Genomic DNA, 19090 nt, shown 5'->3' on the forward strand with positions numbered 1-19090 from the left:
AGATAGGTGAGGATGCAGCAATATTTGAAAAAGACACGTGACTTAATCAAACAATTCCAATCTTGGAAAATCGTGCAAATACCCAAGAAGGAAAATGCTAAAGCAGACGCGTTGGCTAATCTCGCATTTGTTGCAGAAGTAAAAAATGAAGAAAATGCTTCCATAATATATTTGTTTCATTCGGCACTCGATCAGGACAATAACGAGGTAAATTTGAATAATTTAACTTGGGATTGGAGAAACGAGATCATTAATTTTTTGCAGTACGGGATTCTACCTAAAGATAACTCAGTCACTTCGACGAAAAGCTGCCCGTTATTGTTTGGACTGTGGCAACATGTATCGAACAATGTTTTATGGGTCTTTAGCAAGATGTCTCGAACTTTCTCAAACAGAGTATGTGATGAGAGGAGTACATGAGGGACACTATGGAAATCACGCAGGAGGAAGATCCTTGGTAAAAACTCTAATCAGAGCAGGATATTATTATCCAAAAATGGAAGAAGATGCGGAAAGTTTTGTGGTCAAGTGTGACAAATGCCAACGATATGGCAACAACATGCATCGCCCAGCGGAGGTATTACATTTGGTTATTTCACCATGGCCTTTTATAAAGTGGGGGATGGATATCGTAGGACCACTAACAAAAGCCAAAGGAAAGGTACGATTTTTATTATTATTAACAAATTATTTTACCAAGTGGGTAGAAGCAGGTACCTTCAAGAAGGTGCGGGAAAAAAAGTCAGGGACTTTATTTGGTGAAACATCATATGCCGGTTTAGAGTTCCAAAAGAAATCGTATGTGACAACATCCCGCAATTCATAGGTGCGAAAATCACAAAATTCTTTTAGAGTTGGCAGATTAAAAGGATAACTTCAACACCTTATCATCATGTGGCTAATGGACAAGCTGAATCAACAAACAAGGTTATTATTAATAACTTGAAGAAAAGATTAGAGGAGTCAAAAGGTAAGTGTCCAGAAGTGTTACCAGGAGTCTTATAGGCTTATCGAACGACAACAAAAACAGGTACGGGAGAGACTCCATTCTCATTTGTGTATGGTGACGAAGCCTTAATCCCAGTTCAAATAGGTGAACCAAGTACAAGATATACCCAAGCAACCAAAAAAAATGTGAAAGAGATGAGAATAAATCTCGATTTGCTTGAAAAAGGAGAGAAGCAGCTCTAATAAGGATGGCAGCACAGAAATAAATTATTGAGCGATATTATAATTGGAAAGCTCATTTTAGGTACTTCAAGATTGGGGACTTCGTCTTAAAAAAATATTTTCAATCAACAAAAGCAGCCAATACAGGAAAATTGAGTCCAAATTGGAAAGGACCTTACAGGATCCGAGGCATGGCTGGAAATGGTGCATATGAGTTAGAAACAACGGACGTCAAAGTACTCCCATCGAATTGTAATGTTGTTCATTTAAAGAAGTATTACTTCTAAAGGAAGAACCCCCAGTCAGGTATCATTTATGTATGGTTTAGTTTTATTCTTTTTTAATTATACTAACCATTTTAGATGATAGGCACAAAGCTTGCCCACACCAAATGATGATATTAGACCTAAAAGACATGCGGGATACAAAATTATCTCCGGTCTGTGTTACAACCTTTCTGATGAAAATAAAAAGGGTTAAGCAGTCATCATCTAAACATATACCTCCGAGTCCCGTATGTATTTTCCTTTTCAGGAAATGGACCAAATGGAAGGAATAATCAAGTGCTCGAAATTTCATACTTCAAAACTCTAACACTTGGGGGACTATAGATCGAAGGCAAAGAAGACTACAAGTCAAAGAAGACTAAATGAGAATAAAAGTCAGAATTCAAGCCTGGATCAACCCAAAAATCAAAAGTCAAGAGCCAAGAAACAAGTCTGAATCAAAAAACCTTTGTAATAGATAAAGTGTAAACTCACGGGCATAAATTATAAAATCCTGCGAGTACTGAGGTTAAGGACAATGATTAGTCATGGGTTACAAGATATACCCTCTAGAATTTTTGAAATCTGTTATAAGAAAAATAGTTACGAAAGAGTAGTAGATGTTAATTGAATACTTGTAAAGTGCTATGTAATTTAAAAGTTCAAGATATGAAACTTCCTCAAATTATTCATAAAACTTCTTCAAAATATATAGTGTCCTACTTCTCTAATATATTTACACCAATATGAAGTTGAGATGTCTTCTTCATTAGTGTCGTTTATAAAAGGGCCTCTTTTATAAAATTCGTATCTATGCCAAAATCACGAAATAGTAAAGCATTTTTAAATTCAAGTCAAATAGTTTAAACCAAAAACTGAAATTAAACGAAAGATCATATATTAAACTTGGCTAAAACTAAGTATATACTTAGTTAAAACCAAAATGTTCAAATAAACCCTAAAACGAACCAGGGGTAAAAACTATCCATTTATTCCAAAAAGTTAAAAAAAACTTCTTATCAAAAGTTCCAAAAACAAACTAGAAGAACACTAAGGAGTAGAATCCAATGTGGCATTATCAACAACGGTAGAGGCGGAATTCAATAAGGCATCATCAACAGCGGGAGAAGATTCAACTTGAGCAGAGGAAGTTTGAATGTCAACTTCACCAGGAGTAAGTTCATCACCTTCGGAAACGCCGACCTCAAGTGAATGAAAGTCTTGAGTTTGCTGAGTTTTTTTGATTGCTTCTTTAGCTTTAGCAATCTCGACATTAAGATCAAAACCTTCCTAGCTAGCCTTCATCAAAGTCTCGAGGCGGGTATTCAATAAAGCCCAACTTATATCAAGTGTTGTTTACCTTCAAGGGTTTCATAATCTTTCTCCTACTGGCCAATTTCAGCCTTCAACTCTTCTTTCTCAATCAAAGAAGCATCATAAGAAACCTTCAGAGGGGCGAAGGAACTCTCAAAGAACTGGATCTTTTCATAAGAGACACGGAGGTCTACTTGAACCTGAGTTAGTGTTTGAACTAGCTCCCTAGCATAAGTCTCATTCTGATTAAGGAGTTCTTTCAAACCCCTTATCTCCTTGGTAGCTTTAGAAAGTTGCTCTGTAAATGAAGACTCAATGATGTCTTTGTCTTTGCTAACTTTACTTGAAGAGGCTTTTTCAACCGCCAATTTCGCCGCCATCATCTTTACTCGTTGTTCCAAAGCACACTTCTCTTCAGCTAAAAATTCTTTCTCCAATTGAAGACCCTAATATTGTTCCTTCCAGTTATCCGCTTCAGTATGATAATCATTGACTAGCTTCTTAGTATGAACAATTCTTTTCATAAGCTCCGTGCCTATCAAGTTGATCTACAAAAGAAAAAAAGAAGCGGTTGTCAAAACAAAAGTAAATAACTACGAGAAAAAGGAAAGTGGAAAGCTAAAACTTAAACCGTCAAAGATGAATGAACAATATCATTCATCAACGTCAAGGAGCTGTGGCTTTCCAACTTAGACTTCTCAACTAGGCCAATTAGAGGTTTTACATGTACGTCGGCTTGACCAGATTTTTTCAGTAGATTACCATCTTTAGGGACTTCTATGGTAACCTTTTTCATCACCCTATTTATACTAGAAGTACCAACTTCAACATGAGAAGTAGTAGCAATAGGTATAGTTGAGGGAGTAAAAGCAGCCACGGGAGGAGCAGTAGCAGCAATAATAGGAACGGTAGATTGAGAACAGATGGGGACTGACATTGGAAGAGAAGCAAGGGGTAATTCTTCAGAAACGGGACCAAAATCACCACTATCAAAACTACGGGAAAATATTTGATCAGTAGATTCACAAGGAGGAGCATTCATTTCTTCATCAGAGCTCAATAAAGTAGCATCTTCAGGCTCGTTGATAGGAACTAAACTTGGAGGAGGTGTGGTTTCATCGTCTGAAATAATGCACCTCCTAACTCGAGGTTTACGAACTAAAGAACCTTCCTCTAGTTCATCTTCTTCCTCTGATCCACGGGATCCATCAACTTTCCTCTTTAAAGAAGAGCTCAGAATCTTCTCTTGGAAAGACTCACCGTATGTCTCGCAGATGAAACAGAAGTAGGACTAACACCACGAATGGAAAATCCTGACAAAAGAAAAAGAGTCACGGTGAAAAACTCTTAAATAAGCAAAAGAGAAAAAGAGGAAGACTAAACAGAAAGAAGTATCGTGTGTTTTAACTTTCCACCCAAATCTTTGAGAAAGATACTTCCAAGATCTTCTCTACATAGGAGCAGCAGATAGTAACTCTCATACCCAAGCACGGAAGTCAGGGATCTCTTCAAAAACTTCCATAGTTGCTGAAAAAGTAGGCACGAGAATACATGAGAATCAATTTTTAAGAAAGGAAAAAGGTGAGATACAAATACTTACGTGCAAAATTCCACTTTTCTGGAAAAGGTATGTTTTCTTCACCAACCAAACTACTAGTGGGAGCAGCAACGAAGCAAACATACCAGCCTCGATCTCTATCATCTTCAGGGCTAATTAATACTCTCTTACTTTTGACCACAAGGAAAAAAACTCCATCACGAAATAGTTTGGGAGAGTAGAGATGGAGTAAGTGACGATAAGTAAAAGGAATTGAAGCCAAGTTTGATAAATAACGGAGGCATGCAACAGCTCTCCAAATAATAGGACCGATTTGTCCCAAACACACATTGAAGTAATGACAGAATTCAATAATTATTGGGTCAATAGGAGGTTTAAAGCCTAAGGTAAAAGGATATGTATAAACGAAGGAATAGCCAGTTTGGTATGAAGTTATTCTTTGGTTAGAACCAGGGATTAAAATTAGGAAGTCGGGTTTCCAATTACATTTTCTTCAGACCAGAGCAAGAAGACCAGTGGTAATCAGAGTTGGGTAACGATCAGCACGATCAAGGGAAGCAGCCATATAAGAGACTTGACTCTTATGGATTCACTATCAGTCACAAAGGATAGCTCCTGATGAACAATCTCATCAATAGTGAGTTCATAGAGGGCTTCGGTTAAATTTTTATCTTTAGAAGAATACCTTGGGGTTGTAGAAGCCCTAGGTCTAGAAGAAGATGGTTTGGTAACACTATGATGGGTTTTCAATGTCTTTGCCTTATGCTTCTCATGTTTTGATGATCTAACAAACTTATTGTCAAGAACTAGATAGAGAACCTAACACACATGGTATACATTTCAAATGATCAATGTCCAGCCTGATCTCCAGCAAATGAGTGAACAACCACAAGGGAGAACACAACAGGGACCAGGTCCCTTAGGGTTTTCCGACAGAAGTAAAAGTCAATTGTACAGCTGGAACTTAACAACAGAAAGTGACTGTCCGCAACTGTTACAAAGAGGAACACAACAGGGACCTGGTCCCTTAGGGTTCTCTGACAGAATTACAAGTCAACTAAACAACTGGAATGCAACTTCAGAAAGTGACTATTCGCAACTGTACATACGATAGTGCAGCAGATAGTGCAGCAGTCACTTCTCATTGGGAAGAAGCGTGTACCGTGAATTGACATCACCATTATGATGTCTTTTGTAGGATAACAACCCGGTGCAAGGCACAAAATATTCACTTGAGCATTTAGTGATATTCTCTCAAGCATTAAAGTGTTCATCCGGCATTGAAGTCACTGGTGTGTCAAGAACAAGAAGACAACTCCACTAAAGGATCAGTTTCACAATGAGTTTATGTGTATCCGTAGTTGAGTTGTAATCTTGTTATTTGTTCTTCATTGTAACACCTATCTTTCTTTCTTAGAGCTATATTTTAGGAAACCCAAAATCCTTAAACTTTCTTAGTTTATGTTGTAACTAGGTTTAGTCATAAGTTTAAAGTCTTTGTAACTAGAGAGTCACAAAGTGGCTTGTGGTAAGAGTATTCCAAGTTAGTTAAGTTGAAGTCTTTGTAATAAAGTTATTACAAAATAGCTTGTAATAGTGATATTAAAAGTTAGTGAAGTTAAAAGCCTACAAGTGTAGGTCGTGGTTTTTGTCCCCTTGTGTGGGATTTTTCCACGTAAAAATTCCTTGTTTCTTTTACTTACTGCTTCATAAGTATTCTAAGTAGAAACTCATAAAGGATCAGGTGTTCTATAGTTTGGTGGACTCATATAAGCTATCAATTGGCATCAGAGTAGGTTCTTCCTAAAAGATTAACACCTAGAAAGGATCTCAATGATTGCTCCACCCAACTTTGAGAAAGGACAATCAACCTACAGACCTCCTAGATTCAATGGTCAATACTACGGCTGGTGGAAGACTCGCATGCATGATTTTATAATGACCGAAGATTCAGAACTGTAGGACATCATCTGTGATGGTTTACATGTTCCTATGAAGAAGCTTGGAGAAACTGGACCAATGGTGCCGCAAGACAAAAAGGAGTACAGTGATATTGACAGAAAAGTCGTAGAAAGAACTATCGTGAAAAGAAAATCTTGATATGGGGTATAGAACCCGATGAGTACAACAGGGTCTCAGCTTGTGATATTGCCAAAGAAATATAGGAAGTGTTGCAAATCGCACACAAAGGAACTACTCAGGTTAAACAGTCCAAGATTGACATACTCACCACAGAATATGAGCTCTTTAGGATGAAGGATGATGAGTCTATACAGGATATGCACCCCAAATTCACATCCATCATAAATGAGCTTCATTCACTTGGAGATGTTATTCCCAGAAACAAACTTGTAAGGAAAATCCTCAGAGTTCTACCTGGTTCTTGGGAAAGTAAGGTAAATGTCATCACTGAAGCTAAAGATCTACAAACTCTAACCATGGATTAGCTTATTGGTAATCTGAAGACATACGAGATGAAAAGAAAGATAGACAGTGAAAGGAGAGAGCCAAAGAAGGAAAAGAACCTGGTACTCAAGGTTGAAAGCAGTGACTCAACTGAAGAAGATAGTGATATGGCATATCTTACTAAAAGATTTCAAAAGATGGTTCGAAGGAATGGTGGTATACCAAAGAGGGGCAGTTCAAGTAAGGCAAGGAACAATGATCTCTGTCACAGGTGCAGAAAGCCAGGGCATTTCATCAAAGACTGTCCACTTGTAAAACAGGAGCAATACAAACAAAACCCTGACAAAGCAGCAAAAAGGAACCCGATTCCAGACAAATGATTCAGTCAAAAAAGTGCAGCTGACAATATTGTGAAGCAGGCTCTTGCTGCTTGGGAGACTCCTCCAGTGATTCAGAAAGGGAACCAGATGCAGAAAACAGCTCCATAATGGCAGTGGAAACTGAAGCAACGACGTATGACTCACTGTTCATGCTGATGGCTCAGTTTGATGATGATGAAGAAGATGAAGATAAAGATGATAAGGTAAATTTCACGGATGTTAAGAGAAATCTGAAATCCTACTCTTCCAAGAAGTTAAGGTCATTAGCAAATGTTCTAATTGATGCTTATTATAGCCTTGATAATGATAAGGATATCCTGACTATAGAACTAGGAGAAGATGAACAATCTAGAGATGATCTGGTGGTCTGTGTAGTGGACCTAAATGAGACCATAGTTAATCTTGAAAAAGAAAAGGAAGTTCTGAATAAAAAAATAACTAGTGTAGAAAATGAGAGAGATAATCTGATGGTAATGGTTGTTGACTTTAAAGAAACGATAGAAGGTCTTAGCAATGAGAAACACACTCTAGAAGAAAAAATTACAGCTACTGAACAAGAAAGGGATATTTTTTAGTGATAATCACTGACCTAGAGGAAACCATTGAGGGACTCAATAGAGAACATAGGATTGTGAGTCTAGGGAAAGGGAATGAAGTAGCTAGTGAGACACACATCAAGCTTGAAAAGGAATTAACTGATGTGAAAACTAGTCTATGTGGTGAACTTGAGAAAAATTGGCAACTTCAAGCTGAATTGGAGAAAGTAAAAATTGATCTTGAGAAATCTCTGAAATGGACCTGGTCCTCAGATGATGTCACTGCCATGTATTTCAACAATAGTGGAAACATGCAGGGAATCGGGTTTCAAAGGGCGAAAACTCCTTACAACCCTCACAACAAGTACGTCACTGTTCCTGATAACTGGTTGTGTACCCATTGTGGGATCAATGGACACTTTAAAGAAAATTGTCAGGCTAGGGTTCAATCTGTTCAGAAAAACAAAGTGTTTACTGACAAAGTGACTACTAATAAGGGACCAGGTATTGCTCGCAAGAAACGAATGTTGCCTGCATGGACTAGAAAAGCCCTTATACATCCTCTTTATCATAACAAGGGACCCAAACTAGTCTGGGTTCCTAAATCTAACCCATAATTTGCATGTGTAGGGAACAATAAGAGGAAGCGGACTGCAATGAACCATGGACAGTGGATGTTCAAAGCACATGACTAGAAGCACCATGGATTTCTTCTCACTAAAAGCCCAGCAGGAAGGGAATGTATCCTTTAAAAAAGGAGAGGGTACATTCTCAGTGTTGGAAAAGTTGGAAAGTCTCTTTGACACTCAATTGAGAATGTGTACTATGTGGATGGCCTGAAGTACAGTCTTCTGAGTGTTTCTCAAATCTGTGATAAAAGGAACAAAGTAGACTTCTTATCAAAAGTGTGCACAGTTACCAATCTGGTAACTTGCAAAGTAGTCTTAGTGGACAAAAGAAACAATAACATCTATGTTGCTGACTTTGAATCTCTACAAGCTGGTGATATGAGATGCTTGAAGTTAGTTGATGATGACGCAGAACTTTGGCATGGAAGATTGGGGCTTCTCACTTCTGAATAAATTAATTCAGAAGGACCTGGTTCATGGTCTGCTAAATTCAAGATTCACCTGGACACTAGTTCTTAGAACAAAGGATGAGACTTTCGAGGTATTTATGGCCTTTGTCAAGAAGATCCAAGTAAAGATAAAATTGAAGGTAGTATGCATCAAATCTGACCATGGGATAGAATTTGACAATGCCAAATTTGATGATCTTGTAACAAAAATGGAATCATACACAACTTCTCAGCACCAAGGACTCCACAGCAAAATGGTGTTGCTGAAAGAAAGAACATAACTCTGGAAGACATAAATATACTTTAAAAATAGCACATATGCAGTTATAAGCATGCATACATATTTTTATATTTTTTCTATAATTTTTAAAAGCCCTAAATCAATTTATTTCTTCTCTTTTTATTTATAAAATATTCAATAATTGTCCTTCAAATTACTTTTGTGATGATTTAGTCATTTAAATTCTTTATTTATGCCAACATAGTGTTTAAATATTTTTATTGTATTTTTTGCAATTATATTTATATTTTTAGGCTAAATTGCACATATTTGCAATAATAGCCCATACTAATGCATAATTACATTACTGACGCGTAAAATGATCTTTCATATTTTTAAAATCATAAATAACTATTTTAAATTATTTTAGTACACGAAAATATTTTTTGGAGCTCATCTATTATTTTTATTTAAAAACTGGCCCATTTTTTATTTTAATTTCAGCCCTATTTCAACCCAATACCTGCCCAATTTCCATTTAAATTTACCCGGACCAAACCCAGCTACCCTATCCGGCGCCAAAACCCTTCCAACCTCGGCCGTTGATCATAAGATCAAGGGCCACAAACAACCCTTACCCAAAATAAACCAAACAAACCCCTCAAACCTTTTCATTTTCCACCATCCACCACCCTGAAATCCCTCCTCTCTCTCAAATGCTCTCAAACCTAACCCTAATCGAACCTCACCATCACTCATCTATGGCTATCTATGGTGGTTTTTCACCACCCCCAGGCCTCTATTAGCCTCTCTCACGTTGGTATTGCCATCTCCAGGGCCCTCAAGGGACCAGGGTTAGTTGGCTTGCATCTATGGCTCCTTTCTCGCATGTTTCAGGCTATTCCAGTATGATTTCGAGTAAGATCGTCCTACATCGACTATGATCTATAGGTTTCTAAGCATGTTTCTTCACCTTTATGTTGTTCTCCTCGAAAACCCTAATTTCTTTCTTCTGAACCTCTTAGATTTGTATAGATCTGAGATGATTTAGACTTGTTTCATATGAGTTTTACAATAATCTTGCGATTCTTTATAAGAATCATGTGATTGTCGAATGATTTTTCATTTTCCTAAACTAGGGTTTCCCGAAATGTCTTTTCCAAAATGTTTGATGATTTTTGAGTGTTTGATCTTCTACTTCTTATGTGTTTGACTGATTTTGTAAGTTTGCTACAACCTTAACTCGCTTGTATTGAAACCCCTAATTTTCTGACATTTCTTTGTTTGGCTTCTGAGTGTTGGTGTACTGATTGTGTTTCTTGCCTTGATTCTTATGATTTCTCTTTAGCCATTTGAATGTCTCGTTGTTTTCTTGTCCTAATATGCCTCTACTGAATTTTTTAGTTCAACCTTTCACTGGTTCTATATGTTTGTATTCATCCTATCTATTCATCTTGAATCACTATCGATTTAACTATTTGTTGTGTTAAAATTATGTGTCGAATCCTGACTATTCATTTCTTACCTTATTTTATCCACTAAACTTGCTGACTCTTTCATGATTTTCTCTTTGATTGAACCCTTGATTATTCTAAAGTCCTTATTTCTTGGTTTGATTTGAACATTTTTCCTTAACAAAACATTCGATTCTTACTTCTCTACTCGGTTTAATTGAACTGCTTGCCTTAATTAATTTTCCCTTGCCTTATTTCTTACTTTTCTTATTCTTACTGATTGTTTCCTTAATTGAAACCTCTGTGCATTCACCCTAATTACCTACTCCGTACTTAAGCTGTACTCGATTTCCTTCCTTAAGTATCTATCCGCTTTTACCATTGATTGATTCTCCCTTGATTAAAGGGAAGACTCACTGATTTTACATGTGATTGATTCCCTGAATTTCTCTAATTGCTACTTAATTGATCCCTTACCTTATTTTGCAAGCTTTTGATTACTATATAAACTCCTTCTTATTCTCACTTCTGACAACGAACATTAGTTCACAAAAGCACACTTACACTCCAAAGCTCTCTTTTTCTCCTCTGCTACTTGTGATATTCACTGGTCTAGCTGGCTGAAATCCAAGGCTAGATATTGAAACTACATCTGCTTTATATTCTGCAAACTTTTCTTCAACTGGTATGACTCTAGTTAAATTTTGAAATCCAAACCCTATGTGTTTCATTCCTGCACTAGTTCATCAGCTATGAATTCAATTTGTGTTCCTGCTTACTTCTTTGCCTAGCATGTCTAAACTCTATCTCGTTCAATGTATGGTTAGCATGTTTACACATTACCTAGTTATTTGATACTTAACCAGTCTGTTTGTGAATATTTACTCAATCCCCTAATTATGTGATCATGTTGGCTATTTGATGTATGTGATTGACCATGCCTGTATGTTTAATCCTGTTCAAGGCATGTCAGGTTTTTTATATTACAACTGTGATCTATGTCTTAACTATTTACTGTCCATGATTAGCCTGCCAAGTATCTAAGACCCTAAGTGTTATATGCAGTTTGTTGACTATATGTTTCCTCTATACCCTATCCATGTACCCCAATGTAACTCTTATGTGCCCTAATCCCTTTATCCCCATGTGAGATCTGTTTGTTGAGTGTTTCTGAATCTGGGTGTTTTATGACCAATTGATTGTCCGATGTCTTCAAAAGAGTTTTGGTACTCCTTTCAAACTGTCTTTTACCACCAAACTATTTCCTGTTTCAGAAAATCTTTTCACTCATAAAGTCATCTCTATACTATTTTCAAAACCTTTTCAAAACAATGTCAAGCACTCTCACTTTACTCTTAGAATACTAGGTTCTGCCCTTTTGATATGTGTACTGCCTTGAGATCCTTAAGATCTTTCTAAACTATGGCATATCAGAGCCGGCCTTTCCACACTATACCTAAATCGGTTATTGTTTAAGAAAAGGTCTAGGTATGAGCACTGACGGGAATCCTTGAGGTCTTTAGGGAACTTTGACACACCTAGACATGAAATTGGCTATGGAACTTTGGGCATTTGAGGCTATTGGAGGATTGGAAGTCATTTGGGCCTACTGTAGGCTCCCTATTATTAATTTCTGTTTATTTATGTAATTTTTATTTAATTCATTGGTCTGTAATAATTATTGTAAACAAACAGTGGGATGATTAGTGAAAAAGAAAGGGTAGTTATATATTGGGTAAATTGGGTAGATATCATACCTATAGGGTGCATGCTAATTCAAATGTGTTTGTTATGTTTGCTTTACTTCAACAACTAGAAATCATGCCTATAGGATCTAAAAATTGCTTTAATAATATAGATCATGCTTATAGGGTTAAAATCAGCTCTATAGATCCTATAGGGTTTTACTTTGGTTAAGTGAATGATGTTTGTTTTACTTTATGCTTAATTAGGAGTTATGCTTATAAGACTTAAAACAGTTCAGTCAGTTCAATTTGTGTTTATATATTATGAAGTGGTTTAATTAACTAAATCTGTCCGCTTCTTAAAAAGGTTTTCAAACGATGCCTCAGTTAATACTGCTAGAAAACATGTCTATAGGATCTCAAGTTGTCCGTTTAAACATTGTTCACTATTTTACTGCATTCCTAATCAATATAGATATCATGCTCTTAGGATATCACTGTTATGTGCTTAGGCAAGCCTATAGGGCAATTAAAAATCTTGCAACTATAAAACTGCGCTTTGTTATTTGAGATTGCTCACATTCAACAGGTCTAAAATCATTAGGCAAACGGAATAGGTCTTTGACATTTTGTCTTAATTCAATGCTGTATAATTACTGCTCACTTAGATATCATGTTCTAGGGTTCTTCTCTTAAATACTTGAAACTGTTGTTTGAGACGTGTACTTGCTTGTTATGTTTGCGGAGTTTAATATGAGCCTTTAATTGTTCCCTTTTTAAATGCAGTCCTAATTGTTTTTGATTGACGCATAGACTTTTCTCCTTTAAACACCTTAGGATAGTCTAGAACTACCTAAAACTAAAGGTCCTAAATACCTCCAGGGCCACGAGGAAGGAACGGGTAGTGCACGTATAGGGTACTTGCCAGGTTGCTAGAACGCTTTAGGCTATGACCAAGGGGAGGGAATTGGGTAGTAAGGATATGATGACTACGCGCTAATGTCACGTGTAGCCCCTCATTGAGGAGTGATTATCGGACATTGTGTGGGGTGATCCTGCAGGCTAACCAACCTAGGACCCCTCTTTCCCAATTCCCGTTGTTTAAATAAATTTACTTTCCTTTATATATGTGCAACTTGTTCAAACCTTTTCTTTTATTTAATTACTTGAATCATACATGTGCTTAGAATGTCAAAACATGCCTTTACTTGCAAGTACGTGTTAAGACTGTTTGTATGTTAAAATGACTAATTCACATAGTTTAAGTTCGGTCGGGACCCACCGTTGTGGACCGAGAGGGGTGCCTAACACCTTTCCCTCAAGGTTATTTCGAGTCCATACCCTAAATCTCAGGTAATACAAACTTGTCTAAGAGTTAATCGCTCTAGGTGTCCTAACACACCATAATCCATTAGGTGGCGACTCTTCAAAACACCCAATTCCCAAAAGGAAATGAGTTATTACCCCCCATGAACGTCGGAACCCAGACTTTTCTCCGCGGAGGAAAAAAAGGGGCGCGACAACTACCACTGATGCTGAAGAAAGAGTGGGGATGCGGCGCAAGGCACTTCACAAGTAACAAAATAAGGTGTGTAGGGAAATCTAATTAACCTACCAAGTTTCTCTACCAATCAAACCTCAGTCCCAAACTGGAAACACAAAAGCTCCCATATACCTGATAATATAATCACTCCCCTTTATTCTGGATTTAGACAAGAATCAAAAATTCAAAAAAAATTCCCTAGTCCCTTCTATATTTCCACTCCAGAATAGAATCCAAAATCAAGTCCCAAGGAATACTACTTGAAGGCTACCAAAAGAAGTTTAAGATACCTTAAGGGAACACAGAACCTGATCATGTATTACCCCTTAGGTGACAGTTTTAACGTTATTGGGTATGTTGATGTTAACTATGTAGGTTATCTTGTGGACAGGAAAAGCACTTCTGGAATGGTTCACTTGCCATGATCATGTATCATCTCTTGGGGCACAAGGAAGCAAAACTCAATGGCTTTGTCAACAACTGAAGCAAAATATGTCGCGACAACATCCTGCTGTGCTCAAACCCTATGAATTAAGTAGCAACTGGAAGATTTTGGGGTATTTTCTGACGGTATACCTTCTCTATCCAGTTCAAAACAAGAGGACCAAGCACATTGAGGTGTAGCATTATCTTCTGAGGGTCAATATGGAGAAAAGGTTAATCTGTGGAAAGTCCTGCAGCACAGAAGACCAAATTACAGATATCTTCACCAAAGCCTTGAGTAGGGAACATTTTGGAAGGAACAAGGTAAAGCTGGGGTTATTAAAATCTACTGGAGAACTTGATTCTCCATCAGTTGGCTATGTAAAACACCTTCAGGTAACATTAGTTAAAGTGTTTTCTGGCCAAATCTAACTCACATCGATACCATTGCAGGTAAACACGCATGACGATCATAGAAGATAAAGGTATGAACTGCGAAAGAAGAGCTGCTAAAATCTTTTCGGAAAAAAATGATTGGGCATCAGGTTCTTGTACCACAGGTTAGTAGTAATGTGTTTGTTCTGCATGCCTTCTCAAAAATGTTAACAAAATTAATCAAATGTCACATCATCCGACTTTTCAAAGTCTGCATGTCATGTTTTGTCTTTCAAATCCCTTCATCCCATCTGCATGATAACGTTTTCCCACAAACCTACCGCCATTTTCAGAATTATTCAAAACCTGTTTCTCTCTCTTCTTATCATTATCCCTTCCTCCAATAAAACTTTCTTTCTCCCTCACAGCAAGTCATGAACCTTCATCTCTTATGTATATCTTTGATCCTCTCTTCATCTCTCTCTCTCACCCTACTTACCTACCAAATACTCCTATAATGGCAATAGAATGATTGTTTCCTTCTCCCACCATTAACACCACTCCCACTTCCCTATCATCCTTAAAATCATCCCCAGAAATTCACTATTCCACTCCTTCCAATACTACTGTATCCACACCTGGTTCCTCTTTTTTCCTATAGTTTATCCTTTTCTGACAAACCTTGTTTCCCTTCCATGTATTGAAAACCCTATGTCTCGTCATTCCTATGATCTCATCAAAGAATACTTAGGAGGTTTTACCTCTCAAGTGCCATAGGTCTATGAGGATAATCCTGATCAGTATCTGAACTCCTCCATTTTGGACTTAGTGGCTCTCACAGAGTCACCAAAAAAGGAACCTGGTTCCTTAGTGAAACAATCTATAAAAGCTCAAAAGTCTATGGATAAAGTTTGCGATGAAGCTATTGTGAAACAAAATGGTGCATTCGTGAAGGGCAGCAGCAAGTCTAAGAAGAGTCCAGTTGAGCAAGCCATGTTTGAAGATGATATTATGGGGCTAGTAAGTTGGAAAGGAAAGTCATTTAAAGGATCTAGAAAACGGAAACGGGAAACTATAAGGGAACCTGGTTCTCTGAGGACCATGCCCAGTGACAATGGTCTTTGGCAGGAGAGATTAAGAACTCAGAAAGTCTTGTGGGGTCGTACGTTTGACCCAGCAATTTCAGAAATGGTCGGTATGAGACAAATTCTAGAGATAGTGGAATTTCAGCAATGGGAGCACTTATTTCATGGGAGCATGCCTCTGGTGTACGAAGATGACGTACAAAATTTCTACGCATCTCTCTTCACTGTTGAGGGGGATAACATTTGTGCGCTAGTAAATAGAGTAGACATTGTACTTGAAGCTTCAGCATTGGGAAAGGTTCTCCAAATTCCATGTGAAGGAATGTCCTCAGTCAAAGGTGTTTGTGGTGTCAACTTTAGGAGAGCTATCATGAAAGAGCAAGCTATTCAGCAGGGGGAACAAATGCATAAAAAGGTATTACTTCCTAAGTATCAGCTTCTTTTTGAACTGGTCAATAAGGTGCTCTTACCTCGTTCTGAGAGGCGGTTTATTGCTACAAAATCGGATATGGTCTTAATGAAGGCGCTTGATGAGTTTGTCCCAATTAATCTGCCAGCAATCATGATATATCATATGCAAAAGGTGTCAAACTTTAAAGGTGGGAATCATGGGCTACCATATGGCTTTCTCCTCACTCAAGTGTTTAGATTTTACAAGGTCCCCTTGGGTAATCCCAGAGTGGGCACACGCAAGCAAACCTTCTCTAAAACCACTCTGGAAGAATGTGAGTGCGTAGGAAGAGTTGGTGGAAGCATCTCGACCATTTCTCAGCTGACCAACGATCAAAATGCAGCTTCTGAAGAGATCAAAAGTTTGAGGGCTCAAAATACCATACTGAAAACTCAGCTCAGTCAAGCAGTTAAAGGACCCGATTCCGTTAATGAAGCAGTTGCCCGCCTAACAAAGGAAAATGATCAGTTTCGCGCAAAACTGCTTGAAGAACAGCTGTCTGCAAATGCCCGACTAGACCTAGTTCTCAAAACTACTACTGCCTCCTCTTCCAAGCCTCCATCTCCTAGTGCCCCCTAGGATCCTCTCAGTGGCCAGCTATCTTTTGCTCTAGTGTTTTATGGTTGTTGTTTTCTTTTGTTTGTCTTTTTGTGATGGTATGCTGGATTTCACCATTACTGCTCCTATTTTTCTCAATCCATTGTTAATATAAACGAAACATTTCCTCTTTGTGCATGTACAATGCTGTTTTCATTTGGCTTCTCTTTTCTGTCATGTTGTGTGCACATATGTGGCATGAGTTGGTTGTGTTAGACTTCTTTATGATGATTGTCTGCTTGTATATCTTTTTAATGATGCCAAAAAGGGGAAAAGGTCAGAGGGAACTTGTGTAGAAACTTGATGCAAATATAGGGGATCTGATTAAGGGGGAATCAAAAGCAAAAGGTCAGGGGGAACTTGTGTAGTTTCTGGTACCTTATCTGGTTATTTTTGCTCTAAACAAATATTATCAATGCCTAAGTTTGGCATCATCAAAAAGGGAGAAATTGATGGGTTTTCAATGCCTTTACCTTATGTTTCTCATCTTTTGATGATCTAACAAACTAATTGTCAAGAACCAGATAGAGAACCTAACCCACCTGGTATAAATTTCAAATGAACAATGTCCAGTCTGATCTCCAGCAAATGAGTGAACAACCACAAGGAAGAACACAACAAGGACCTAGTCCCTTAGGGTTCTCCGATAGAAGTACAAGTTAACTGTACAGCTGGAACGTAACAACAGAAAGTGATTGTCCGCAATTATTACAAAGAGGAACACAACAGGGACCTGGTCCCTTAGGGTTCTCTGACTGAAGTACAAGTCAACTATACAACTGGAACACAACTGCAGAAAGTGACTGTCCGCAACTGTACACACGACAGTGCAGCAGATAGTGCAACAGTCACTTCTCATCGGGAAGAAGTGTGTACCAAGAATTGACATCACCATTGTGATGTCTTTTGTAGTATAGCAACCTGGTGCAAGGCATAATATATTCACTTGTACATTTAGTAATATTCTCTCAAGCGTTAAAGTGTTCATCCGGCATTGAATTCACTGGTGTGTCAAGAACAAGAAGACAATTTCACTAAAGGATCAGTTTCACAATGAGTCTATGTGTATCCTTAGTTGAGTTGTAATCTTGTTATTTGTTCTTCATTGTAACTCATATCTTGCTTTCTTAGAAGCTATGTTTTACGAAACCCAAAATCCGTAAACTTTCTGAGTTTATGTTGTGACTAGGTTTAGTCATAAGTTTAAAGTCTTTGTAACTAGAGAGTCACAAAGTGGCTATTGGTAAGAGTATCACAAGTTAGTTAAGATTACAAGTTAGTAAAGTTGAAAGTCTATCTTTGTAATAGAGTTATTACAAAGTGGCTTGTAATAGTGAGATTACAAGTTAGTGTAGTTGAAAGCTTACAAGTGTAGGTTGTGGTTTTTGTCCCTTGTGTGAGATTTTTCCACGTAAAAATTCCTTGTCTCTTTTACTTACAGCTTCATAAGTATTCTCACTAGAAACTCATAAAGGATCAGGTGCTCTATAGTTTGGTGGACTCATATAAGCTATCACACTACCTTGAGAGGAGGAACAACAGTTAGAAATTGTTAGAAATTGAACCGAGGCTACGTGATTTACCACCTCTAATACTCCTAACAGGGGCAGTTGAAGGGGGAAGTTCATCAACATTACTACTTTGCGAGGATCGGGATTTGATGAAGCCATGATTAACTAGAGAAACACAAGAAAAACATGGAGAACGAAGTAAGACAAGAAGACTAAGAAGGAATGGCTTTAGAAAATCGAAAAAAAAGGTTAAGTATTTATAGGAAGACACGACTATTGAGGTCATTATGAAGCGTCATAATGGAACTGTCACTTCGTGACTGATGCGATTGCAGGAAAACCCTAAAAGACGTTGAAGAACTGAAGAACCAATTGTTAAAATCCACGTGGCATGATCATTTAATAAAAGTGATGAACGTCACATCGGTTCAGAAAAGGGTATGATTTTATTTGAAAACGGCGATTGAGAATTCCCACCATAAAAACCTTCCACTTCCTCGAATATTCAATAGAGAATATTCAAGAAAGTGGGCTACACGTGGAATATTAGACTGCTGACATGGCATAACACATAAGAGCAATAATATAGCAACATGAGGCAGTCTTATTTGATAAGATAAGAAAAGGCACTGGAGGGAACACACACGAGATAGTACCGACCCTGACAGCTGGCAAAGACTGTATCAAGACAGTATAAAAGGAAGATTCATGAACCTTCAATTAATGAGGAAGGGAATCAGAATCGTTACAGAATCTCGTGGACGGTTACGATTACCAATTATAACGGATCATTAATACCATTAAAGCTCGTAATGATTTAGCCATAAATAGAAAGAAACGTTATATATGTAAAAACCTCTATATAAGAGGAGAGAATTTCACTTGAAAGGATCATCTGAGATAATATTGGAATATATTCACTTTACTTTTCTACTTTTCTCGAAATTCATTATATTGACTTTGCAATCAATTATTTTCTTATTTATTCTTGTAATTTTCCTTTGATACCATTAAGAAAGTGAGGCAAAACTTGGTTAT

Source organism: Nicotiana sylvestris, chromosome 10 (genome assembly GCF_000393655.2).
Source record: "Nicotiana sylvestris chromosome 10, ASM39365v2, whole genome shotgun sequence".
Lineage (NCBI taxonomy): Eukaryota > Viridiplantae > Streptophyta > Magnoliopsida > Solanales > Solanaceae > Nicotiana > Nicotiana sylvestris.